Genomic DNA, 25,859 nt, shown 5'->3' with positions numbered 1-25,859 from the left:
ATGTCTCCACACACACCCCCATAGGCAACTAAGGCCTGTGCCCTGCCCCCGCACCAAGAGGAGCCTGTGCAGAAGCCTGGCCGATGTGTCTTCACTATGCCCTGCCCCTCCAATAAGGGAGCAATGGGGTGTCACATGTTCACTCTGAAGCCCAATCAGAGAGCAGCACTGTTGGGCCTCTAATTCAAACTCTTCAGTTTCCATGGAGATGGCGGGGTCAGCCGAGCCATGGAGCTGTGACTTGTAGGGAACCCGGCTGGTAAGTGCCTGACTGGAATTTACAGCATATGCTGGTGCCAGTGCAACAAGCATGGCACGGCCCCACCACCCCTGAGCAGTCGCATGAGATCCCACCCCTTGTCTTTTGGGGCTGGTCCCTGTAGCTGTCTCCAGACCCCCTCCTCCCCTATTGGCCTCTTTCCCTCCCCAGTCCACCCACTTCTGCCACATCCCATCCTCCCCCAACCTCTCCAGGGCTGTTCTCCTTGGTAGGGTTGCCAACTTTCTGACCGATCAAAACTGAACACTCTTGCCCCACCCCTTCTCCGAGGCCCTGCCCCACTCACTCCATCCCCTCTTCCTCCTTTGCTTACCGTCACTCACTCACTCATTTTCACTTGGCTGGGGAGAGGGTCCCTTTTGACCGGGTGTTCGGTTGGACACCTGGCAACCCTACTCCTTGGTCCCTCCCTCTAAACAGAGCCTCCTTTCCGGCCTTCTGCTATCCCAGACTCCAAAGGAGCATCATGTCACTAGCTTGATCGTAATCCAATAGCTTCACCTTCTGCATCCAGGCCCCAAAGTACTCGCATGCTCACACTCTGCTTTGCTGCTCAGATCCCAGCCCATACCCATTTCTTTTCTCCCTACCCCCATGTCTACTAGTTGGTTCACCTGGGGGAGCGGAGGAACATTCTTAGGGAAGTAGTGGTGAGAACAGGAAGCTCAGGCCAGCCCCATGCATCCCATTTTCACTTTAGGGAAATCTGGTCGCCCTCATCAGAGGCCAAATCCTACAGGCCTTAATCAATATTTAGCCAGGCAAAATTACTATTGAAATAAATGGGAATTTTTCCTGAGTAAGGATTGAGGGTCTGAATCTCTTCTTCTTACTTTACGCTAAGGTAGCTCCATTGTCTTCAATGGTATTACATATGAGTTACACTGGAGTGAATGAGAGCAGAATTAGGCCTTAAGTGTGGACTGCAGGATTTAGCCCCTGATAAATAGGCTTCTGTGGCTTGTGTTGAAATTCTATGTCCTGAATTATGGAGGAGGTCAGACTAGAAGATCACAGTGGTCCCTTGTGGCTTTAAAAATCTACAAACCTGCAGATGCATCATTATGCAAATGAAAACAAGTGTACCTTTTTAATTGTATTGAACGTGTTTAGAGTTAGTGTTTGGGTTTGTTATGATATATTTGTGTACACTATAGTATGATTTCCACCTACTTTTTGAAACCAAGATGGCACAAAGACTGGCTGATATGGCAATGAAGAATTGGCCTATCACATTTTATTTTCTCATCTACTCCTGCCATTCTGCCCTTTCCCCAGCCTCCAGAGAAAACCCTAGACAATTTGCTCCAAAGTTCAGCACATCTATACTCTTGCAGTCACACTCTAGAATTAAATTCCTTCCCTTTATTCCTCTTATTGAGGATGCCCAGCTGGCAGCCGTCTTCCATCTAAGCCTGGAATTGGGAGGAAGGTGTGTGGAGGAGGAAGATGTTATCTCTTATTTAAACCCATGACCTTTATCTCAGCTGTTGACTGCTGCATGGGGAGAGAAGCAGAGTCTGAGTCCTCTTCTCAGCATATGTGCAATGTGCCTCAGGTGGCGTGTGACCAGGATTCATCATCAGATTTGGTCCACTGGTAATAAGGGTTTAAACCATTTATTGCTCTATAGGTTAAAAGTAATATCTTGAATTGCATCCAGATGCCAATGGGAGTTTTGGAATTAACTTCAGTGGAGCCAGGATTCCATCCCAAGCTTTGACAGGACCTCCCACAAATCAAACCTGAGTTACAAAATTTAGCCAAACAATGTAAATTAAAGGAGCTGATTATTGCCTCCACAATTTCTTCTGATGTTATTTCCCATTCTAGCACCATTGCCTCCATCTTAACTCAGCCAGCTAGCTTCCACCCAAGTCTTAGTTTCAGCTAGGCACTTGGTGAGCTGATATACCATTCTGTCTGTTCTAATGAAATAGAGATGTAGAGCTGAGTGTCACCTGCATAACCTCCCCAATGTATGACACAGATTTGAGTGGACAAGAAACAAAAACAGACTATTTAAAAGGTTAAAATTGTCCAGCAAACTGCTGTCTCTCAGAGATTCTGCAGGGCAATAAAATTCTGAGGTCCCTTTCTTGAGAGAGAGAGAGAATGAGGCAAACTGAAAATGGCACAGAATTAATTTGTTCTCATGTTTTAATGGAAATGGGAAAGGAAATTAATTTAGCACATTCTTCCTGTAAAGAGAAGATTGTAATCTATGTTCATCCCTGAATGCTGAGCCCATAAAGGCTACAAAATTGAATTAAAGAGGGAAGTACAGTGATTATGCTGCTATTTGCACATCTTACTGGTTCTCTTTGAGTTCCAAAATGAAGTGCATGGTATACCACATAGCACTTGGTAAGGGAAGGTTATATCAAACACGCTTGGTTATTCTTCAAGGCAACTGAACAATTTTATAATATCTGAAATAGTTAGAAAAGGAGGCAATCAGTAACACTTCTATTTCAGAGGGCAAGATTTTGCCACTTCTACTCAGATTGAGTACAACCTTTCTGAGTGTTCACCACTGAGTTCAATAAGACTATTCATGGAATAAGGTACTGATCAATTTACATAAGAGTGAATCTGTCTCATAATTAATTTTATATTGACAGCACAAAGCAAGACTGCATAAGATGGATGTGAATGGTACCATTAATTGGTTCTACTTTCACATTTTACAAGATGAACACTTTTTGATGTCACAAATTGCTGTCAATCATTATTATGCCATTTTTACCTTAAGTGAACTTAATTTTAAAGCTTTTTTAACTTGTTTTTATTAGTATAAAAAAGAAATGGTTTCAATGAGTTTGATACCACCAAAATTAAAAAACGTTTGGAAAAAGATTAGCTTTAAACCGCTTTGATCTCCTAAGGTGAAGCATATTTGTGTGTAAGGTTCTTTCCTCTGCAGCATATTAACAATGATCTGATCTGGAGAAAAAACAGGTGGGTGAGAACGTGAGAGGATGAAGGAAATGAGGGTGTTTATAATGGAAATTAGAATGCTGCTTGTATTCAGGCTGCATTACCAGTCCCTTTCTATGTTTGTTTGAAACATTATGGAAAATTCCGATGTATGAAAATCTCTGAGGAAAGTAACTGCTTAGCTTAGCAGCAGAACAAGACTTTGTATAGAGTGTTCACACAGCGAAGGAAAATGTTTTGGCATAAGACAAATGCTCTTTTAATTGGGTCATTCTCAAGATTACAAGTCAATTAATAGTTAAGGCATATGGAAGGTCCAGTGTTGGATACAATTCCAAATATTTTTCTGTGTAGCAAGTTTGCCTGACAAGTCAAGAAAGGAAATAATTGTCAATTAAATACTAGTTAATGATTCCTCATTATTTGCATTGTGTTAGCACATAGCAGCCCAAACCAAGCAGTAGAGCCCAAGAGCCTAATCTCTGTGTTGTACATACATATAGTTAGGGCCCTACCAATTTTGTGGCCATGAAAAACGTGTCATGGACCATGAAATAAGCCCTTCCCCATTAAATCTGATCTACCCGTTGCTGCTGGGAAGGCTCCTAGCTGGAAGTCCTGGCTGGGCTGTGGAGGGACACAGCTTGTCCTTCCCCTGCACAGCTGCTCTTGCTCTCAGGGGGAGATAAGACCCACCTCAGAGTGCCTCCCCCCTGCTGCAGAAATCTCCCTGCCCAGCACCAGAGATTCCTGCAACTGGAGAAGACTTGTGGAGGTGGGTCCAACCTCACCCTGCTCCTGGGAGCACCCCAGCCAGGCGGCTACTAGTTGCGAGTCCCTGCTGATCTGGGGAGGGACAGGACTTGTCCTTCCTCTGCATGGCAACTTTGGGGGGGGGGAATCAGACCCACTTTTGGGTACCTTTTGGGCTGGGAACGCCATGGTTACAAACACCCTGAAATTTCAAATGTAAACAGCTGAAAACATGAAATTGACCAATTTAAAAACCCTCTGGCCATGAAATTAATCAAAATGTTAGAGCCCTACATATAACACACTCCTGTCCCAAAGAGAGCTTAGGCCCAGATCCTCAAAAGGTATCTAGTCTTTTAATTTCAATTTAAATCAATGGATGTTAGGAGCCCAAATAGATTCGAGGATCGGCACTTTATTAGGTAAATAGGAACTCAAAAGGTGAGGCTCAGCAAAGTGGGGATAACAAGCAGTCAAGCTATCCTATTTGGTAGAGTTAGCAGCACTCACAACATCTCCATTTCATAACCATTGATCAAATGTTTTGTATGCATTACTACATGGGTGAGTTTTGAGGACTGATTGGAAAGAAGACAATGCAGTGGCTTTGCAGATTGTTTGCAGAGATCTTCTCCCAGGGTGGCAGTGCTTTGATAGTTTAATAGAGGAGGAAGGGTTTGAATTTCATATGAAAGTAAAGTTGTGATATGTGACCCTGATGAAAGCCACAAATGGGAGTTAGCCACTTAGTTGCCATTTGTGCCTTTGAAAATATCTCCCTCCATAAATAATTAAATCCATGTCAAAGAACTTTCGAAAGAACGTGTAGAACTATTGAAATAAAATTGCACCAGTAGCAAATTTCGAAGTATAAATTGCTTTTGTTTCAAGCAGGGACGGCTCTACCGGTTTTGCCGCCCCAAGCAGGACATCTGAAGACACAAGCTGCCACTGAGGAAAGAGGCTGCCACCAAAAATTGCCGCTGGTGCGGAAAGACGAGACACCGCCCTGACGGCACACAGACTGCTGCCCCTTTCACAGTGCTGCCCCAGGCACCTGCTTGGAATGCTGGTCCCTGGAGCCGACCCTGGTTTCACTAGTTTTCCCCAGCAAAAACGGTCATATTCTGCAATCCTTACTCTCACTGAGCAGTACTTTACTCTGCAAGTAGCGCTGTTGAAATCAAGGGGGCTACACATGGTATTAAGGTATTATGCAAAGTGAGTTAGGGTGGCAAAATCTGCCCTTAACAGTGGGAGTAGAGTAGATCAGCTATTTTTGTCTCCGGAATTTAACATAAAGGGAGATTGCAGCAGCAGTTTAAGAGCTGTCCCACAGCAAAAAGCAGCTCAACAGGAAAGTTAATGTAGCTTTCTAGCAGTGTTGCCAACTCTTGTGATTTTTATTGTGAGTTTTTGATATCTGGGGCTTTCATAAAGTCCTAGTTCTCAGAAGCATGCGATTGTCTGAGAATTTTAGCTCTCATTTTTTAAAAATGAAAGTTTTTCTCTCTCTCTTTCTCATGGTTGCTTGCAAAACTTGAAAATGTGAAACCCAAAGGCTGCAACACCAGAAGGTAAATAAAAAGCCCTTCAAAGTTATTACATTTTAAAATCTCATGATTTTAAACCAGTCTCCTGATTTTCTTTTACTTATTTATTTATATTTTATTTATTATGGTTTGAGTTAGCAATACTCAAGGGTGTCCATGGTCATATCCTCCCAACTTGTAGATGTGGGGCCCCAGAGAGGGCCCTCTGTAGGGTCCAAGGGAAGAAAGTGAAAGGACCTAGAGATGGATGCCCTTCTCTTCTTTTTGTGTGACCAGGGAGAGAGCCCTCTCTTATGGCAGGAGGAGCAGTAATTGGAAAAGAGGAAACCTTGTAACTTTATCTACCAGTGGCAGATGGGAGGAGGAGAAGTTCTGGTCTTTCCTTAACCCAGAGGGAAATGACTCCTGGCGAAGGAAGTTCCTCTGCTGGCAGGCACTGCTGAGTGTATGCTTCCTGGCAACAAGGCGCTCAGCTGAGATCATGACACCCCAGTTTCCTTAATTAAAAGGAAGTGACATTTGCTTGCAAAGTGAGATCTGAGGAAGTGAGCTGTAGCTCACGAAAGCTTATGCTCTAATAAATTGGTTAGTCTCTAAGGTGCCACAAGTCCTCCTTTTCTTTTTGCGAATACAGACTAACACGGCTGCTACTCTGAAACCTATTAGGATTCAAGTGTTTCTTCTGTTGCTCAGGGGAGAGGAGGCAGGACAGCTGTACCTGATTATCAATAAAGGAAAGTATAAAGACAGTCTCCTAAGGGAGGCACTGTTCTTCATTTCCTGAGAGCTTCAGAGGCCCTGGAGTGAACATTACAAGCCCGATTGATGTATGTCCCCATTTGTTTGTTGTGTGATGAATAAGCTGCCTGGATAGATTGAAGGTCTCTATGAAAGGACTCTGATTTGTGTTGGGACTCTGAAGGGTTCATGTAGCGTTCATGCACCTGGAAACAGTCAGGGCACACCCTGACTGTTGTGTAGGAGCAATGCACACATTGCTCTGTTCTATCCAAGGACATGGACCATGAAAACATGGACCATCTGGGAAGTCAAAATAAGGACATCAGCCGTGGGAAGCTTCCTCGGCCGAAACTCAAGGCCTGAGAATAAAGATTGTAGTAGATAGAGGCTAGTAAATAGGAATATTAATCAAAGTCATATTATTTCCTTTGTTGATGCCTTTTGCGGTCGGTTGGGGTATGTGATGCGCAGGGGGGAGAGAAATAAAAGAGGTGGAAAAGCTGACAGGAAAAATCCCATCAGCAGACCAGCCTGCTTGCTTGCCTAAAGCCGTGTCCTGTCTTGTATTGAACCGCCACAGGACTCAGAACAAATTAACACAGCTTTTTGTGCAAAAAACAGTTGTTATCCTTTTACCTCACAGGGGACTTCTGTTCTCTGAGAAGGACTCTGCAACTGGGACTTGGGTACAGTTGGTAAATTATCCATAAGCACCGAGGGGAATTGGCTGATAGCTTGCTAGCTGTAGGCAGCTGTTCTATCTGGATCACAAGAGCAACGAAGATGTGGGTTTTGAGCTGCGTTTTAGAATAGGGATGGGCAACCAGTAAGATGGAATGAGTTGGGTAGCCTGTTTTGTATAGCTGATGCACAAGTACTAGCACAAGGATCAAACTGTGACAGAACAGATGAAGGAACTAGGGGCGGTAAAGAACCCAGCAGTGGCAGGGCAGAGAGAGAAAGCTTTGTGTTCTCATCTTACTTTTTACCAAAGATAGACTGTGTGAGAAGGGGCATGAGCATGAGGGATCTTTAAATATATGGTTCTGAAAACTTGATGATTTGTCCAGAATAACCATGTCTGAATATTACCCTTTTCTTGGAGGGCCAATAAGAGATGCTTTTAATTTACTGGCAACTAAAATGCATATTTAGCTCCTTTAATCTCAGGCAAATGCTGTAATTTAAAGATGGGAGCCAGGAAATGTACATATCTATTGGGGAAATATTACACTGCTTCCAAGAAGCAGATTTGTTTTGTAATTACCAGAAGAGAGCACTGCCACTTTGCACAGTTGAAGACTTCTTGACAATGTGCTAATCAGCATACTCTGTTGTTCTTTCTGTATCGATGGATGTATCTTCTGCCTCCTACTTGTAGAAAAGAGGTGTCAACAGTGAAACACCTCAAGGACCATTTTATGTGATGTCGGTGCTGGTGTAAATATGAGATTGCTTGAGTTGATTAGAGCCAGGCACTTTCTATTTAAGCTTCCCTACATGGAACAGCTGTTCTGAGGAGCTGGCATTTGAATTTGGATTTAGACAAGAATTAGGCAGAGGTTTGGGTTTCAGGCTGTAGGCCGGGTTTCAGGTCTGGATTTGATGGTGCCAAAATCTTGAGACCGTTCCTTGAAAACCTCCAAAAAACTCATGCCAGACATTTTATATTACTGGATCCTTACACAGCATTTGATGCCATCAGTCTGCTGCTGGTTCCCCTTGGAAACCAAGAAGTAGTCAGTGTCAGCATCTGAGAGAGAGCATAGTAGTGTAAAGAAATGGCACTTCTCTCTCGTAGTTCTATAAGCCCTCACTTTCTTAGCTCACTCTGTTAAAATTTTATGTCAAACCACTGGGGAGATTGCAAGGTACCCTAGACTTAAATGCCAGCTGTACGTGCATGTACACACACACTTACTTAGCTGTACATGTGCTTAATACCAAATGCAAATAGTGCCATTTGCCAGATCTCCCCATGCCTTGCAAGACGTCAGCACCTGGGTGAAGTGCTGTTTGGCTGGAGCACCCAGAGAAGGCCAGGGTGATGCTGGTAGGAAGAGGAAAAATACTTAGAGCTAGCCAAAAATATATTATCATCCTCCATAAAAGGCTTCTGTTTCCATCCTCACTCCTCCTTGTAAAAGAGAATGCAGCCTCTTGTATCCTCTATACACGTATGGCAACAGCTGCAAAAAAGCACCTTTTCCTACCTCTGGCTGTCCAGGAAACTATAGATCATCCTAACAGATTTATATTAGGCCACTCAGATGCTATAGCATCCAGCTTTGATCACTGCAGTGCACTACCATTGTCAATGTTCCTTCCCCACTCTGAACTCTAGGGTACAGATGTGGGGACCTGCATGAAAACCCCCTAAGCTTACTTTTACCAGCTTAGGTTAAAACTTCCCCAAGGTACAAACTATTTTACCTTTGGACTTCCACTGCCACCACCAAACTTTATCTGGGTTCCTGAGAAAACGTAGTTTGGACACGTCTTTCCCCCCAAAATCCTCCCAACCCTTGTACCCCATTTCCTGGGGAAGGTTTGGTAAAAATCCTCACCAATTTGCATAGGTGACCACAGACCCAAACCCTTGGATCTTAGAACAATGAAAAAGCATTCAGTTTCCTTACAAGAAGACTTTTTAATAGAAGTAAAAAAGAATCATCTCTGTAAAATCAGGATGGTAAATACCTTACAGGGTAATTAGATTCAAAACATAGAGAATCCCTCTAGGCAAAACCTTAAGTTACAAAAAAGACACACAGACAGGAATCAGAGTAACAGCCGTGTTAGTCTGTATTCGCAAAAAAAAAAGGAGTACTTGTGGCACCTTAGAGACTAACCAATTTATTTGAGCATGAGCTTTCGTGAGCTACAGCTCACTTCATCGGATGCATACCGTGGAAACTGCAGCAGACTTAATATACACACAGAGAATATGAAACAATACCTCCTCCCACCCCACTGTCCTGCTGGTAATAGCTTATCTAAAGTGATCATCAGGTTGGGCCATTTCCAGCACAAATCCAGGTTTTCTCACCCTCCACCCCCCCACACAAATTCACTCTCCTGCTGGTGATAGCCCATCCAAAGTGACAACTCTTTACACAATGTGCATGATAATCAAGTTGGGCCATTTCCTGCACAAATCCAGGTTCTCTCACCCCCCTCCCAAAAACCACACACACAAACTCACTATCCTGCTGGTAATAGCTCATCCAAAGTGACTACTCTCCCTACAATGTGCATGATAATCAAGGTGGGCCATTTCCAGCACAAATCCAGGTTTTCTCACACCCCCCCACCCCCATACACACACAAACTCACTCTCCTGCTGAGTGAATTTGTGTGGGGGGGTGGAGGGTGAGAAAACCTGGATTTGTGCTGGAAATGGCCCAACCTGATGATCACTTTAGATAAGCTATTACCAGCAGGACAGTGGGATGGGAGGAGGTATTGTTTCATATTCTCTGTGTGTATATTAAGTCTGCTGCAGTTTCCACGGTATGCATCTGATGAAGTGAGCTGTAGCTCATGAAAGCTCATGCTCAAATAAATTGGTTAGTCTCTAAGGTGCCACAAGTACTCCTTTTCTTTTTACAGACAGGAATAGTCATTCTATTCAGCACAGTTCTTTTCTCAGCCATTTAAAGAAATCATAATCTAACACATTCCTAGCTAGATTACTTACTAAATTCTAAGGCTCCATTCCTGTTCTGTCCCCGGCAAAAGCATCATACAGACAGACACAGCCCCCTTTGTTTTTCTCCCTCCTTCCAGCTTTTGAAAGTATCTTGTCTCCTCATTGGTCATTTTGGTCAGGTGCCAGCGAGGTTACCTTTAGCTTCTTAACCCTTTACAGGTGAGAGGATTTTTCCTCTGGCCAGGAGGGATTTTAAAGTGGTTTACCCTTCCCTTTATATTTATGACAACCATGGACGCTATAAAAGCTCTACCTGGTGTAACCTGCTGTCACTGACTTTCTAAGCATATTACTATTGTCCTGTGATCACAATGTAAGGGGACTGTTGCCCCCTTACTAACATTCAGTGGGGTGTTTTGGTTGGCTAGCTCCCAGTACTAAAAGGGGAAGGGTCTATGGGAAACCAGGACCCTGAGACTGATAGTCCCCAGGAACAATGGGGAGAGGCCAATGTTCCAGGTCAGCCTGAATGATAGGGTGGCCAGGCTAGTCAGGAGGCCAGGGAGGTCCCGTCCTCCGTGTGAGCTGGATTTGCCTGGGTCAGACAGAGTGGTGCCAAGCTAAGGAGAAGGCAGGGGCCCAAGCTAAGCTGGGGAGCAGAGCTGTGCCAGATCCAGAGGGACCAGAAAAGCAGCCCAGAGAGAGCAGACCCTGTCCTGGGAGCAGAGCTGCAGCCCCAAAGCCAGAGGCCCAGCCCAGAGAGAGCAGACTTGCCCTGAGAGGAGAGCTGCAGCAACCGGAGCCAGAGGGGCCAGAAAAGCAGCCAACGAAGCAGGTCAGTGCTGGGAGCAGAGTCACAGAAGCAGCCTGCAGAGCAGACCTGTCCTGGGAGCAGAGCTGCAGCAACCAGAGCTAGAGGGGCCAAAGAAGCAGCCCAGGGAGTTGGAGGCAGAGCAGCAGCAGCAGTGCAGAGACAGAGTGGTGGAGCCGGGGCTGGAGCAGTCTGGAGCTGGGTGCGCTGAGCAGCTGGGGAGACCGAGGGGGGACCCTGGGCAGCAGGCCCAGCACAGGGAGATGCCTCAGCCAAGGGGCTCTGCAGGCCAGGCTGGGATCGTAACCCCGACAGGGCGGGGGCTATACTGGGAAGAAGGGTCCTACCACTTAGCGCCTGAGAGCATGAGGCCACCACCATTGCAAGTGACCAACCCGCAGCATCCCTACAGCACAGCCAGGGCCTGAGAAAGGGGCCTGGGACTTACAAGGAACAGACTGTGAACTGCCCTGACATTCCAGAGACACTGTTTGTGATGTTCCCTGCCACCGAATGGGTTAATGTGTTTCCTTTAACCTTTCCCATTTTTCCTTATTCTTTTTAAAATTAATTGTTGATTAAATAACTTGCATTTGCTTTAAATTGTATTTAACGGTCAGTGGGTCAGAGAAGTGCCCAGTGCAGACAGAGTACCCTGGAGTGGGACACCCTAGCCCCTGTCCTAGGTGACCACAGCAGGGTTGGCGGTTGAGCCCCCCAGGAATCCTGGGCCCAGCCTTGTTGAGGTTACGATGACTCTGCCAGACGGGAGAGTGGAAGGGGAGTCCTCAAGGGCAGGGAGGCTACTGGGTAAAAGAAGTGGGAGCGAGGACTCAGATCCTTTCACTAGCCCACTTCACTGGGGTAGTGCAGAAGCCAGGAAAGTTCCCCACAAGAGCGGGACTGTTCCCGCGCTTACAACAACACTAGGTTCCAGCTGAATACTGGATTGCTTAAAGACTGGGTCTTTGTCCCATTATCAGATTTCTGAGTGGATTATCCAGGGCTATGCTGGTGATCACCTCTCCATCCAGGACCTTCCGCAATGACGGCACTCCTCAAGGACAATGGATCTTTCTATGGCAGGAGTTAGACTAATAAGCATGAGAGTCAGAATCTCTTCAGTGACTGATATGTGACTGTAAAACAACTTTCCATGAAAACCAAGTATGACCACTAACTTTGCAGGCATCAAGAGGAAATGCAAGAACCGTCTTCTCACTGCTGCTTTCCTATCAAACATATAATAGTAACTTATTTAAATTATTATATTTTAAAAATATATATTTTTAGGCAGCAGAAAGGGAACCAAAGGGACAATGTGTGTTTAGACTTCATCACAGTCTGTTTGTTTTTGTAGCCAGTTGAGAAAATAGTGGCTGCTTGTGTGCATCTGGGAAGGCAGACTACATTTTGCCTTTTAACATGTATAGGGTTGGAGTTAACAAGAAAGCCCAGTAGACTGTAGGGGGAAGAAACTTGTGCAATCACTGTGGCAAGTTCAGCTATAGTAAAAAATAATTTTAATGGGCCTCAGGTGGGTATTTTTAGTTCTCTTCACTAAATCACTGAGGCAATCCAAAAGGAAAAACACAAGAGGGAAACAAAGCAAGACAGACACATAGAGAGAGGCCCATAAATAATTATATGTTATGGCAAGCTTAACCACAATACAGAAATGATTCTAGTGTATCCCAGTTTTTCTTTATTTCACATAGTTTTACATTTTTTTAAAAAAAATACCCCTTTTCACTCAACACGAGATTTAAATTTACCATGGGAAGTTGTTGAGGCCAACAACTTAACAAGATTTGAACAGGGATTGGATATTTAATGGATTTCCAGAATTAACATAACTAATGACAACCAAAATGTTGTAAGGGCTATTAAACCTTGTGCTTCAGGGTTTAAGCCAATGTCTAACTATTAGAGATTGGGAGGAGACTCAATCAGGGGGCAAATTAACACACACTTGCCTACTGCAGAGTTCTTAAACCTTCTTCTGAAGCATGTGGTGCTGGCCACTCAGAGAGACAGGAAACTGGTTTAGATGGACCTTGGGTTTGACCCAGTATGGCAATTCCTATATTTCCTATGTGAAAAGTAGAGTTGGTTGAAATTTGTTCAGTGATTAAACTATTTGCTGAAAATGCAGTTTTGGTTGACCCCAAACTGTTCCCGTAGAGTTTGCTGAATGGTTTTGACTGAACAGAAAAACGCAATGTTTTGGTAATGCCAAAACAAAAGGGTTTTTTTTCCCCTACCTGTCAAGGTTCCTTCCCCACTCTGAACTCTAGGGTACAGATGTGGGGACCTGCATGAAAAAATCCCTAAGCTTATTTTTACTAGCTTAGGTTAAAACTTCCCCAAGGTACAAACTATTTTACCTTTTGCCCCTGGACTTTATTGCTGCCACCACCAAGCATCTAACAAATATATAACAGGGAAAGAGCCCGCTTGGAAACGTCTTTCCCCCCAAAATCCTCCCAAACCCTACACCCACTTTCCTGGGGAAGGCTTGATAAAAATCCTCACCAATTTGCATAGGTGAACACAGACCCAAACCCTTGGATCTTAAGAACAATGAAAAAGCAATCAGGTTCTTAAAAGAAGAATTTTAATTGAAGTAAAAGAATCACCTCTGTAAAATCAGTATGGTAAATACCTTACAGGGTAATCCGATTCAAAACACAGAGAATCCCTCTAGGCAAAACCTTAAGTTACAAAAAGACACAAAAACAGGAATATACATTCCATGCAGCACAACTTATTTTATCAGCCATTTAAACAAAACAGAATCTAACGCATTTCTAACGAGATTGCTTATTGGCCCTTTACAGGAGTTCTGACCTGCGTTCCTGCTTTGGTCCCAGCAAAAGCAACACTCAGGCAGAGAGAACCCTTTGTTTCTCACCCCCTCTCCCCCCTCCAGCTTTTAAAGTATCTTGTCTCCTCATTGGTCATTTTGGTCCGGTGCCAGCAAGGTTATCTTTAGCTTCTTAACCCTTTACATGTGAAAGGGTTTTTCCTCTGGCCAGGAGGGATTTAAAGATGTTTACTCTTCCCTTTATATTTATGACACTACATGACCCAATATGTGTTTTGTTTTCAGTTTGGGCGTTTTTAGAAGACCAAAGGACTAGATCCACAAAGCATCAGGGTGACAGGTGGGTGAGGAAGACCTGTTTATATGGTGTTTAGTCCTGTGGTTAGGGTACTCTCCTGGGGTGTAGGAGATGCTGGTTTAATTTCCCCTCTGCCTGATGTGGAGAAGGGATTTGAACTTGGGTCTCTCATATAGCAGGAGAATGCCCTAACCCTGGGTTACATTTATTCCTTAGAGGCATTTATTCCTAAGGCGAAAGCATTGCAGAGTAAATATTTTAAAACCATAAAAAAACCTACATGCATGCTAATAATCTTACAAGAGATGGCCCTAACCCTGGTTTACAGGATGTTCTGGTGTGGGTATTTCCTCAGGCTATTTATCCAAAATTCCCTTTTTTTTTGTCTGTTGGTCCTCTAGAGAACCATTTATTCATGTTCTCTGTGAATATATATCTTCCTACTGTATTTTCCACTGCATGTATGCATCTGATGAAGTGGGTTTTAACCCACAAAAGCTTATGCCCAAATAAATTTGTTAGTCTCTAAGGTGCCACAAGTACTGCTGTTCTTTTTGCTGTTACAGACTAACATGGCTACCACTCTGAAACCAGTCCGAATCAGTACATGGGAGCCTCTCAAGGTGGTGGAACCTCCGAGCAGTGTTACAAGAGTGAATTTGCCTAAGAACATCACACTGTTCTTAGTTCCTTACTGTGGGTCAGGGATTGTATGTAATTCTGTGTGGGAGGGGGGGCCACAGCCCTCCAGGAATTAAGAACAGTGTGGTGTTCTTAGGCAAATTCACTCACGTTGTGCTCGTTCAGACGATTCTCTAGAGAACCAACAGACAAAGAAAAAAAGTTTGGATAAATAGCCTGCATGTAAACTCACTGATCCAGGAAACAGATAGTAACTTCCCTCCAAGAGAGGCCCCAGTCCTTCCTAAGAAGTGTTGGAAGGACTTGATCTATTCAGAGGTGTGCTTGTTCTGAGCTAACAGCTGTTATTAGCTTGCAACCACAAGAAAACTGAAGGACTGATCAACTGCCATAGCCATTGTTGGAGTTGGGTGATCTCTGGTAAGATTATTAGCATGCATGTAGGTTCTTTCGTTTTAATACATTTTCCCTGTAATGCCTTCACCTTAGGAATAAATGTTCCTGCTTAGAAAAGGTTGTATTAGTAACTTATGCCCTAGGGCAATTACACTGTTTATAGACTCTCAAGAGAAAGCAAAGCAGGCCTACTTAAGCGGTCTGACTGGAGAACTCACAGCATAGGCAGGGAATTGTGTAGCCTGGGGGGAAAAAATGAGCCAGGAAGGAGATAGATGCACGTCTTTACCCAAGAGAGGTGATGTCTGACAAGCTTGGAGCCTAGAGTAAGTGCCCTTGCTGGACCACAGAGGAAAAAGGCAGGTGCAGTTACCCTGAATGGTGAGAAAAACTGAGGCCAGAGATGCAAACACAGTTGTTCATCTGTACTATGTTTGTAATACTTGTGTTCAATAGCACACTCAAACTGTGTAGCTCTACTATGAGGCAAATGGTCCTATTGATATTTATCGGCGGCATAGTGAAGTGTTAGAATCTTTGGCCTTGTCTACACAACGAAATTACTCCGATTTTACAGAAGTAGATTTTTGGGATATTTATAGACTGTATAAAGTTGAGTGCATGCGTCCACGCTAAGCATATTAATTCGGCGGTGTGCGTCCACAGTACCGTGGCAAGCATCGACATTCCGAGTGGTGCACTGTGCGTAGCTATCCCACAGTTCCCGCAGTCCCCGCTGCCCATTGGAATTCTGGGCTGAGCTCCCAATGCCTGATGGGGCCAAAAATTTGTCACGGGTGGTTCTGGGTAAATGTCGTCAGTCAACCCTCCCTCCCTCCCTCTGTGAAAGCAACGGCAGACAATCATTTTGCACCCATTTTCCTTGGATTGCCTGAGCAGATGCCATAGCATAGCAAGCATGGAGCCCGTTCAGCTCACCACAGCAGTTATGACCATTGTAAACACTTCGCACATTATTGTGCAGTTTATGCAGAACCAGCACCTGAAAAACCAGGCAGGGAGGCGACGGCAGCGCGGTGACGAGAGAGATGAGGACATGGACACAGATTTCTCTAAAACCGCAGTCCCTGGAGATCATGGTGTTAATGGGGCAGGCTCATGCTGTGGAATGCCAATTCTGGGCCCGGGAAACAATCACAGAGTGGTGGGATCGCATAGTGTTGCAGGTTTGGGATGATTCCCAGTGCCTCTGAAATTTTTGCATGCCTAAGGGCACTTTCATGGAACTTTCTGACTTGCTTTCCCCTTCCCTGAAGCGCAAGAATACCAAGATGAGAGCAGCCCTCATGGTTCACAAGCGAGTGGCAATAGCCCTGTGGAAGCTTGCAATGCCAGACAGCTACCGGTTAGTCGGTAATCAATTTGGAGTGGGCAAAGCTACTGTGGGGGTTGCTGTGATGCAAGTAGCCAACGCAATCATTGAGCTGCTGCTATCAAAGGTAGTGACTCTGGGAAATGTGCAGGTCATACCAAATGGCCTTGCTGCAATGGGATTCCCTAACTGTGGTGGGGCTATAGACGGAACGCATATCCCTATCTTGGGACCAGACCACCAGGGCAGCCAGTACATAAACCGCAAAGGGTACTTTTCAATGGTGCTGCAAGCACTGGTGGATCACAAGGGACATTTCACCAACATCAACATGGGATGGCCGGGAAAGGTCCATGACGCTCGTGTCTTCAGTAAATCTGGTCTGTTTAAATGGCTGCAGGAAGGGATTTACTTCCCTGACCAGAAAATAACTGTTAGGGATGTTGAAATGCCTATAGTTATCCTTGGGGATACAGCCTACCCCTTAATGCCCTGGCTCATGAAGCCATACACAGGCACCCTGGACAGTAGTCAGGAGCTGTTCAACTATAGGCTGAGCAAGTGCAGAATGGTGGTAGTGTGCATTTGGACATTTAAAGGGTCGCTAGCGCAGTTTACTGACTCGCTCAGACCTCAGCAAAACCAATATTCTCATTGTTAGTGCTGCTTGCTGTGTGCTCCACAATATCTGTGAGAGTAAGGGGGAGATGTTTATGGCGGGGTGGGAGGTTGAGGCAAATTGCCTGGCCCCTGAATACATGCAGCCAGACACCAGAGCGATTAGAAGAGCACAGCAGGAAGTGCTGCGCATCAGAGAGCTTTGAAAAGCAGTTTCATGACTGGCCAGGGTACTGTGTGACACTTCTGTTTGTTTCTCCTTGATGAAAACCTGCCCCTTGGTTGCCTCTAAATTCTGTGTAAGCCACCCGCCCTCCCCTCTTCGATCACAGCTTGCTTGCAAAGGAAATAAAGTCACTATCATTTAAAAACCATGTATTCTTTATTATTTGATTATAAAAATAGAGAGATAACTCACAAGGTAGCCCGGTTGGGGTGTGGGAGGAGGGTAGGAGGGAAGGAAAAGGCCACTTCAAAACTTGTTGAATGACAGCCTTCTGTTGCTTGGGCTGTCCACTGGGGTGGAGTGGTTGGGTGCCCGGCACCGCCCCCCGTGTTCTTGGGCATCTGGGTGAAAAGGCTATGGAACTTGGGGAGGAGGGAGGGCAGTTAAACAGGGGCTGCAGCAGCAGTCTGTGATCCTGCTGCTGTTCCTAAACCTCCACCAGATGCCAGAGCATGTCCGTTCGATCCTGCAGTAGCCCCAATGTTGCATCCTGCCTCCTCTGATCTTCCTGCCGCCACCTCTCATCTCGATCGTCCCTCCTGTTCTCACGTTCATTGGCCGCTTTCCTGTATTGTGCTACTGTGTCCCTCCACACATTCTGCTGAGCTCTGTCAGTGCCGGACAACTGCATGAGCTCAGAGAACATTTCATTGTGTGTGCGTTTTTTTCACCACCTTATCTGAGATCACCTTTGGGATGGAGGAGAGAGGCTTGAAACATTTGCAGCTGTGGGAGGAAAAAAAGGGAGTGAAGTATTTAAAAAGATACATTTTACAGAAGAATGGCTATACTCTTTCATGGTGAACAACACTATTCACATTACATAGCACATGTGATTTTGGTACAAGGTCACATTTTGCATCTTATATTGAGTGCCTGCAGCTTTGGTGTTAGAGATCACACACGCAGTGCTGGGCAACAGAATTCAGCTTGCTGGGAGCCAGGGTAAGCCATAGTCTTTCGGCTTCTGCAACCTTCATAACAGCAGTGCCCTCCTTTCCCATACCAAGCAAAGCCGGTTGAGTTGGCTGTTTAGTGCTGCGGTTTTCATGTTAACGTGCAGCAGCAGAAACCAAACTAAGCCCCCGCATCCAATTCTCTGGGATGATCGCTTTACCCCTTCCTCCACTGTGTGGCTGGCATCAGGAAAGATTCCTGCTAGCCAAACGTGAACAGCTCAGCATCAATGCCCCCCCCACCACCACCACACATGCACACCGCCGTGGCTAACTGCGGGGAGGATTTCTTTTCAGCCACAGGCAAACAGCCCAGTAGGAATGGCCACCTCTGAATGTCCCCTTAATTAAATTCCTGTATTTCAACCAGGTTACCATGAACGATATCATTCTCCTGAGGATAACAGAGAGATAAAGAACGTATGTTGCTTGAATGCCTGCAAACACCAGGACCATATGTTGTTAGGCTTTGTCATGCAATGATACCATGCATTGCTACTAGCATGGCATGGTTAAGTGTCCTATCATGGAGGACAGAATAAGCCTGCTCTCCCCAGAAACCTTCTGCAAAGACTTTTAGAGTACTTCCAGGAGAGCTTCATGGAGATGTCCCTGGAGGATTTCCACTTCATCCCCAGACACGTTAACAGACTTTTCCAGTAGCTGTACTGGCCACGAATATACCCCAAGTCCTCAGGGCAAATTAATCATTAAAAATGCTTGCTTTTAAAACATGTATTATATTTAAAAAGGTACACTCACCAGAGGTCCCTTCTCCGGCTTGGTTGGGTTGGAAGGCTATTTCAGTCAGGGTGATAAAAAGATCCTGGCTGTCGGGGAGAACGGTGTGCTGTGTGCTCTCCTCAAGCTCGTCCTCCTCCTCATATTCTCCATCCGCAAAATCCTCAGGCATGGCGGAGAGCACCCCATCACCGGAGTCCACGGACAGGAGTGGGGTAGCGGTGGCGCATGCAGCTCAGCATAGAAGCGGCATGTCTGGGGCTCTGTCCTAGGGCGTCCGTTTGATTCTTTGGTTTTCTGGTACGCTTGTCTGAGGTCCTTACGTTTCACACAGCATTGTGTTGTGTCTATGCTGTAGCCTCTGTCCATCATGGCCTTGGAGATTTTTTGAAATGTTTTGGCATTTTGTCTTTTGGAACGTAGTTCTGATAGCACGGATTCGTCTCCCCATACAGCGATCAGATCCAATACCTCCCATTCGGTCCATGCTGGAGCTCTTTTTCGATTCTGGGACTTCATGGTCACCTGTACTGATGAGCTCTGCATGGTCACCTGTGATGATGAGCTCGCCTGGCCAAACAGGAAATGAGATTTAGAAGTTCCAGGGGCTTTTCCCGTACACCTGGCTCGTGCATCTGAGTTCAGAGCGCTGTCCAGAGCAGTCACAATGGTGCACTCTGGGATAGCTCCTGGAGGTCAATATCGTCAAATTGCATCCACACTAACCCTAATTCGAAATGGCAATGTCGATTTCAGTATTAATCCCCTTGTCAGGGAGGAGAACAGAAATAGATTTTAAGAGCCCTTTATGTCGACAAAAATGGCTTCGTTGTGTGGACGGGTGCAGGGTTAATTCGATTTAATACTGCTAAATTTGACATAAACTCATAGTGTAGACCAGGTCTTTGTTTCAGAGCCCCAAAATAATGAGCAGCTTAGGAAAATAAACTCTCATTTTATTTCAACAGGCAAAAAAAAAAGTTATATGACTTTACAGATGGTTTTGTAAAATAACCTGGGTCCTGATCCTGGAATTGGTAGTCTGTAGGCTGACTAGTACACCACTACCAAGTCCAGCTGGTTTCAGTGGGTCTCTAGGCAGGTGTAGCAATCTTCTTGTGCACTGTCATATGCAGGATCAAGATCTTGTATCATAGTTACAAACACAATGAGCCCAGACACAATATATATATATCAAGACCCTAGTCCATAAGCATGTGCAATTGCATACCTAAATCTGTACATGCACCAGAATTTCAGCAGTTTGGGAATTTTTTGCCAAAACACCTTTTTAAATCAGAAAATACTTCTTTATCAAAACTGAAACTTTTCTTGGAGAAGAGTTTGTTTTGACAAAACTTCACTTGGGAAGGCTGCTCAGTTCCAGGATGGAATTTCTGGTGAGAGAGAGACTGACCACCAGGCTATGCGCTATTCTGAGGTGGGTCTTTCTCACTCACTTGTTGGAGCTAATCCACTTTGTAGAAATAACTCTCAGATTCCAAAGCCAGAAGAGACCATTGTGCTAATCTAGTCTGACCTCCAGTATAACACAGGCCATAGAATTTCCACAAAATTATTCCTTGAGCATATCTTTAGGAAAAACATCCAATCTTGATTTAAAAATTACCAGTGATGGAGAATCCACTCTGACTCTTGGTAAGTTGATTTAATCATTACTTCCCTTCACTATTAAAAATGTACACCTTATTTCCAATCTGAATTTGTCTAGCTTCAACTTCCAGCCATTGGATCTTGTTATACTTTTCTCTTCGCTATTGGCTCTTTGACAGAGATACAGGCCTAGTGGGTAGGTGGGAAGCGATAGATGTGATATAGCTTGATTTTTATTAAGGCTTTTGACACAGGTCCACATGACATTCTCATAAGCAAACTGGGGAAAGGTGGACTAGATTAAATTGTAATAAGGTGGGTGCACTACTGGTTGAAAGAGCATATTCAAAGAGTAGTTATCAATGGTTCACTGTCAAACCATGTTGATAAATTGTATAGTCAGTTGCTTGACCACACTTTGGTTCATTATTTTGTTATGAAATATACTCAGTAGACCAAATAACCAGGGTCAGTCAGGTTTATTAATATGGTACAGGAAAATGGTTCTATACAATAGCAGTCTCCAGGGAGCCCTCCCATGCAGTGATGTTGCATTCACCTTATGCAGAAGGTGTGCTCTCCAAGTTACTCATTTCAGCTTGTATTATTTATATTACTTTATAAGTTGCACATTACTAAAATCCAGCCCATCAGTTTGTTCCAATTCCCTAACTTGCTGTTCTGTTTCTTCCTTATCTTTGTTTTGGATACTGGTATTCCAGGTATTGCTCTGGTAAAGGTACTTCCCTAACTTGTAGTAAGACATAGAACAAATGCGTTCTTGATTTTGACAGGTTTCCTATCTTGTCCCTGTCAAGGTTCCTCCCCCACTCTGAACTCTAGGGTACAGATGTGGGGACCTGCATGAAAAACCTCCTAAGCTTATCTTTACCAGCTTAGGTCAAAACTTCCCCAAGGTACAAAATATTACCCCGTTATCCTTGGAATGGCCGCTACCACCACCAAACTAATACTGGTTACTGGGGAAGAGCTGTTTGGACGCGTCCTTCCCCCCAAAATACTTCCCAAAACCTTGCACCCCACTTCCTGGACAAGGTTTGGTAAAAAGCCTCACCAATTTGCCTAGGTGACTACAGACCCAGACCCTTGGATCTTAAGAACAATGAACAATCCTCCCAACACTTGCACCCCCCCCTTTCCTGGGAAATGTTGGATAAAAAGCCTCACCAATTTGCATAGGTGACCACAAACCCAAACCCTTGGATCTGAGAACAATGAAAAAGCATTCAGTGTTTTACAAGAAGACTTTTAATAAAAAATAGAAGTAAATAGAAATAAAGAAATCCCCCCTGTAAAATCAGGATGGTATATATCTTACAGGGTAATTAGATTCAAAAACATAGAGAACCCCTCTAGGCAAAACCTTAAGTTACAAAAAAGATACACAGACAGAAATAGTTATTCTATTCAGCACAATTCTTTTCTCAGCCATTTAAAGAAATCATAATCTAACACATACCTAGCTAGATTACTTACTAAAAGTTCTAAGACTCCATTCCTGTTCTGTCCCCGGCCAAGACGACTACAGACAGACCCAGACCCTTTGTTTCTCTCCCTCCTCCCAGCTTTTGAAAGTATCTTGTCTCCTCATTGGTCATTTTGGTCAGGTGCCAGCGAGGTTACCTTTAGCTTCTTAACCCTTTACAGGTGAGAGGAGCTTTCCCCTGGCCAGGAGGGATTTCAAAGGGGTTTACCCTTCCCTTTATATTTATGACACGCCCCCCAAATCTCAGCTAGGGTGAAACACTGGCTGGGATTTCTTCCTGGAGCTCTAGGAAAACAGAGTTAATAAGACACATGCATCTCTAAATATACTACCAAGTACATAAAGACTAACAATATTTTCCACATCTCAAGGACGATTTTAACCAGTTGATTCTGGGAAACTTTCACGGGAGAGTGCATCAGCCACTTTGTTAGAAGCTCCTGAGATGTGTTGGATGTCGAAATCAAAATCTTGGAGAGCTAAACTCCACCGAAGAAGTTTTTTGTTAGTTTCTTTGACGGTGTGAAGCCACTTTAGTGCAGCATGGTCGGTTTGCAGGTGGAAACGCCGTCCCCAAACATATGGGCGTAGCTTTTCCAGAGCGTAGACAATGGCATAACATTCTTTTTCAGTGACTGACCAGTTGCTTTCCCTCTCAGACAGTTTTTTGCTGAGAAACACTACAGGGTGGAATTCTTGATCAGGTCCTTTCTGCATTAAAACTGCTCCCACACCACGCTCGGATGCATCTGTGGTTACTAGGAACGGTTTGTCAAAGTCTGGGGCCCTTAGTACAGGGTCAGACATGAGTGTCGCTTTAAGCTTGTTAAAGGCCTTCTGACACTTTCCGGTCCACTGAACAGCATTTGGCTGTTTCTTTTTGGTTAGGTCTGTCAGTGGGGCAGCGATTTGGCTGTAGTGCGGTACAAATCGTCTGTAATAACCGGCCAAGCCTAAGAAGGATTGAACCTGTTTCTTTGACTTTGGGACAGGCCACTTTTGGATAGCATCCACTTTGGCCTGTAGGGGGCTGATAGTTCCTTGACCCACCTGGTGTCCAAGGTAAGTCACTCTGTTTAGGCCTATTTGACACTTCTTACCCTTAACAGTTAGTCCTACCTCCCTTATGCGCTCAAGGACTTTTTGTAGATGTTCCAGGTGGTCTGCCCAGGAATCCGAAAATATGGCCACATCGTCAAGGTAGGCGACTGCATATTCTCCTAATCCCGCTAGGAGACCATCTACAAGTCTTTGGAAAGTGGCGGGTGCATTTCGCAGCCCGAAAGGGAGTACATTAAATTCATACAGCCCGAGATGTGTGATGAAGGCTGACCTTTCCTTGGCAGATTCATCTAGCGGTACCTGCCAGTACCCCTTGGTTAAGACCAAGGTAGAGATGAACTGGGCCCGTCCCAGTTTCTCTAATAGTTCATCAGTGCGTGGCATTGGATAGTTGTCTGGGCGAGTTACAGCATTTAGCTTACGGTAGTCCACGCAAAAACGTATTTCCCCATCTGGTTTGGGAACTAGAACCACTGGAGATGCCCATGCACTTTCAGAGGGGCGGATTACACCCATCTGTAACATATCCTGGATCTCCCGTTCTATAGCAGTTTTAGCTTGAGGAGACACCCGGTAAGGGTGGACCCTAATTGGGTGAGCATTACCTGTGTCAATGGAGTGGTATGCCCGTTCAGTCAGTCCTGGGGTGGCGGAGAACGTTGGCGCGTAGCTAGTGCACAGCTCCTGGATCTGCTGTCGCTGCATACGCCCAAGGGTCATGGAGAGGTTCACCTCTTCCACACCACCAGCACATTTCCCTTCGTAATAGACACCTTCAGGCCACTCAGCGTCATCTCCTCCCTGGGCTGTAAACTGACAAACCTTTAATTCTCTGGAATAAAAGGGCTTTAGGGAATTAATATGATACACCTTAGGCTTTCGGTTGGAGGTGGGGAATGCTATGAGATAATTAACAGCTCCCAGGCGCTCCTGGACCACGAATGGCCCTTCCCACGATGCTTCCATTTTATGGGCCTGGAGCGCCTTTAAGACCATGACCTGGTCTCCTACTTTGAAGGAACGCTCTCTGGCATGTTTATCATACCAGGCTTTTTGCTCTTTTTGAGCATCCTGTAAGTTTTCTCTAGCAAGGGCTAAAGAGGTTCGGAGGGTGTTTTGTAGGTTGGTTACAAAGTCCAGAATGTTAGTTCCTGGAGAAGGTGTAAATCCCTCCCATTGCTGCTTCACCAACTGCAATGGCCCCTTAACCTCACGGCCATATACAAGTTCAAATGGGGAAAACCCTAAACTGGGATGTGGTACAGCTCTGTAGGCAAAGAGCAACTGCTGCAATACTAGGTCCCAATCATTGGAGTGCTCATTTACAAATTTACGTATCATGGCCCCCAAAGTTCCATTAAACTTCTCCACCATGCCATTTGTTTGATGATGGTAAGGAGTGGCAACCAAGTGATTTACCCCATGAGCTTCCCAAAGGTTTTTCATAGTTCCTGCCAGGAAATTAGTCCCTGCATCTGTGAGGATGTCGGAGGGCCAACCTACCCTGGCAAAAATGTCTGCTAGTGCCTGGCACACACTTTTAGCCCTGGTGTTGCTTAGAGCTACTGCTTCCGGCCATCGGGTGGCAAAATCCATGAAAGTCAGTATGTACTGCTTTCCTCTGGGTGTCTTTTTCGGAAAAGGACCCAGAATATCCACAGCTACTCGCTGAAATGGAACTTCAATGATGGGGAGTGGCTGGAGAGGAGCTTTGACCTGGTCTTGGGGTTTTCCCACTCTTTGGCACACCTCACAAGACTGGACATAGGTAGAAACATCCTTGCCCATTCCCTCCCAGTGGAATGACCCCCCCAAACGGTCTTTGGTCCTGTTCACCCCAGCATGGCCACTAGGGTGATCATGGGCTAAGCTCAAGAGCTTGGCCCGGTATTTAGTTGGAACTACCAACTGTCTCTGAGGATGCCAGTCTTCCTGGTGTCCCCCAGAAAGAGTTTCCTTGTATAAAAGTCCTCTTTCTACAACAAACCTGGATCGATTAGAAGAGCTGAGAGGCGGTGGGTTGCTCCGTGCCGCCGTCCAAGCTCTCTGGAGGCTTTCATCTGCTTCCTGTTCGGTCTGGAACTGTTCCCTTGATGCTGGAGACATCAGTTCCTCATGGGATTGTGGACCTAGGCTTGGTCCCTCTGGAAGCGATATAGGGGATGGAGCTGTTTCTGTTGACTGTGAACCGCTCTCCGCTGGTGTACTATGTTGGGATTCAGGCTCCGGCTGAGCCTCTTGTGTAGGGTTATCGGCTGCTGCCAGTTCAGGTTCAGTGGGGCCCTCTGGTGTTGAGGTTGCAAGTACTGGATTCAGTGCTGACACGGGGTCTGGTGTTGGTTGTTTGGCTGGTTCCGGTTCTGGGACTGGTTCCGTCTGGGTCTCTGGGACTGGATCCACTACTGCTGTTGCAGACATTGGCCTGGGGTCCGGGTCCATCACCTCTGACCGGGCCCTGATAGAAGTTTCCGGAACAGAGCTAGGCCCCACGGCTTGTTTAGCCTGGCTGCGGGTGACCATTCCCACCCTCTTGGCCTGCTTCACATGATTGGCCAAGTCTTCCCCCAACAGCATGGGGATGGGATAATCATCATAGACTGCAAAAGTCCACATTCCTGACCAGCCCTTGTACTGGACAGGCAACTTGGCTGTAGGCAAATTGAAAGAGTTGGACTTGAAGGGTTGAATCGTCACTTGGATCTCTGGGTTGATTAAATTGGGGTCCACTAAGGAAGCATGGATAGCTGACACTTGTGCTCCGGTGTCCCTCCACGCGGTGACCTTCTTCCCACCCACACTCACAGTTTCCCTCCGCTCCAAGGGTATCTGGGAGGTATCTGGGCCTGTGGACCTCTGGTGTGATTCCGGTGCAATGAACTGTAATCTGTTGGGGTTCTTGGGGCAGTTGG

The sequence above is a fragment of the Lepidochelys olivacea genome (genome assembly GCF_965140295.1).
Source record: "Lepidochelys olivacea isolate rLepOli2 genome assembly, chromosome: 2".
NCBI classification, from domain to species: domain Eukaryota; kingdom Metazoa; phylum Chordata; order Testudines; family Cheloniidae; genus Lepidochelys; species Lepidochelys olivacea.
The sequence above is the reverse complement of the archived record's forward strand: the minus strand, read 5'-3'. Positions refer to the sequence as shown.